This window comes from Mauremys reevesii, linkage group 12 (genome assembly GCF_016161935.1).
Source record: "Mauremys reevesii isolate NIE-2019 linkage group 12, ASM1616193v1, whole genome shotgun sequence".
Classification (NCBI taxonomy): Eukaryota; Metazoa; Chordata; order Testudines; family Geoemydidae; genus Mauremys; species Mauremys reevesii.
This window is the reverse complement of record NC_052634.1, coordinates 46,581,932-46,584,114: the sequence shown is the minus strand read 5'-3', so window position 1 is coordinate 46,584,114 and position 2,183 is coordinate 46,581,932. Positions and strand designations below refer to the sequence as shown.

At 60.9% G+C, this 2,183-nt stretch overlaps 1 non-coding gene across 1 annotated transcript; it reads right to left on the bottom strand.

The window, feature by feature from the left end:
* Nucleotides 1-1,876: 1,876 nt before the first annotated feature.
* TRNAQ-CUG lies at nt 1,877-1,948 on the bottom strand. Its single transcript has one exon. It is a non-coding gene; the product is annotated as a tRNA-Gln (tRNA).
* Between the last annotated feature and the right edge of the window lie 235 nt (nt 1,949-2,183).

Below are 2,183 nucleotides of genomic sequence, written 5' to 3'. Positions count from 1 at the left end.
ACTACCTAGCTCAGTGGCAATCACTGCCCCGAAGTGACTCCGGTGCAGGCACCCACAGCACGAACTCCCCACACCGGATTCTGTCCACACGCAGAGAATTCTCTCCGCCGGGCTCCTTCGGTTCCTCTCGCTGCTCTGCGTCCTGCCGCCAGACACTGCTCATCTGCATAGCCCCGCCCATGGACACGTGACACCTTCTGGTTTTGGTCGCCAGTGAATGAGTTGCCTGCGGGGAGTGAACACGTCACCGCACGTCACAGCCCCAGCGCACGTCACAGCCGCTGGGCGGGGATTGTCAGTGAGCCCCACGCTGGGGGCGGGGCTTCAGGGAGAGACCCAGCCCCATAGACAGCCTGGGGCAGGGAGCTATTGGGGGAAGGGATGGGGAGAAGGGGGAGGAGACCCAGCCCCATAGACCTGCAGGGGCAGAGGATCTTGGAGTCAGGAGAGGAGAGGGGGTTAGCAGAGACCCAGCCTGGGGTGCAGGGGAAATGGGGTGGGGTGGAGGGAGACATGTGGGGTGGGGGTGGGAGTGTGAAACGTGGGTCCAGGGAATCTGAGTCACTCCCAGGACATCATGTGCAGAGGAGAGCACAGGGGCAGGGAGAGAGCCCCAGCCCTAGCCCCACAGAGCCCCAGAGGGATATTGGGGGCAGGGGAGGGGATGGAGGGGGAGCGACCCAGCCCCACAGACCCCGAGGGGCTGTGGGATATGGGGGGGTAGGAGAGGGGATGGCAGAGGAGACACCCATCTCCATAGACCCCAGAGGCAGGAAATGAGGGGAGAAGGGGGGAGGGAGGGATCCAGCCCTATAGACCTGTAGGGGCAGGGAGATATTGGGGGCAGGAGGGGAGAAGGGGGATTGGCAGAGACCCAGCCCGGGGTGCAGGGGAAATGGGCTGGTTTGGAAGGAACTGGGGAGGAGAAGAGACACAGGGCAGGACACATGTTGGGACAGGGAAACTGACTCACTCCGAATACATGCGGAGCAGGGCAGGGCGGAGGCAGATCATGCTGGTCCCAGGGTAATTTTGGGGGGTTCTGATTCCCCACTCAGCCGGGGGGCTCCCCTCTGGGCTGAGGAGCCCTGGGGTGGGGCGGGTGCAGGGGTGTGTGTGTGTGTGCACAGGGACAGAGGGAAACTGCTCCACACTCTAGCCTGGGCAGCCGCCCATTTTCTTTGGGTGTTTCTCTGCTTCTCGCCAGCTGGGGAAAAGCCTCTTGGGGTAAAATCTCCTGCCCCATTGCCAAAGTGAGCACCTGGAGTACGAATGGTCAGAGGCCCCACTATGGGGGCTGGCCCTGCTTTCCTACCATCTTGTGATGTTGGCCACAGAGCATCAGCAGCCGCCCTGCATGCTGGTGACCTTCAGTGGGGGTTTGGCCTGGCAGGGAGCAGCCTGGCTGGGTGTTTTTGTGCCTGTCTGCTGGCCACACATAGGCATGGTCCTGCCCTTGGTTGCTCTGTGGCTTTTAAGCCTTCCCTTGGAGCCGTCAGCACCAGCCGCCTCTGCTCCAGGTGCCCAGAGGAGGAGAGGTGCTGGGCTCCAGCCTGGGAAGCCTGGCCCTGGCCCTGCTTCCTTTAAATGCCATGTGGGCAAGAGGAAGAGCTGCAGCTACAGGGACCAAAATTGTGGACATCAGGTGAAGCAGCGAGAAACCCAACCATCAGGTCAACCCGCAGGAATCTCTAGCCAGACGGTTAAGTTCTAGGACCCCACCCTCTAGCGGCCCAGCTGGACCAGAGACCCATCTCCAGTGGGCACCAGTGACCCAGGAGGAGGAGAAAAAAACATCCACTCTAGTTCAGCCAGGGAGAGAGTAACAAAGCACATGGCGCTCCAAAGCTTTGCAGCAAACCACTGTACCTGCCAGAGGTCCCACTGAGATTTGAACTCAGATTCCAGGATTCAGAGCCCTGAGTGCTGCCCATTACACCATGGGACCTGCTGCTGTTTTGCTTTCTAGACCCCTGTGACTCTCAGCTGGCTGGTTTGCACTCTGCACTTATTGCTTCCCACCAGCGGCTTCCTCTCGCGGGACTCTCTCTCCTCCTCCAGTGACTGTGGTCCTGCACTACCGGATCCGTGGGTCCTGCCCTGAGTCCCTGCATCCCCCTGCTTTGTCTCCATTCCCTGCAGGCTGCAAAAATGTCAGGGGAGGCTGCTCCTCCCTTCACTCG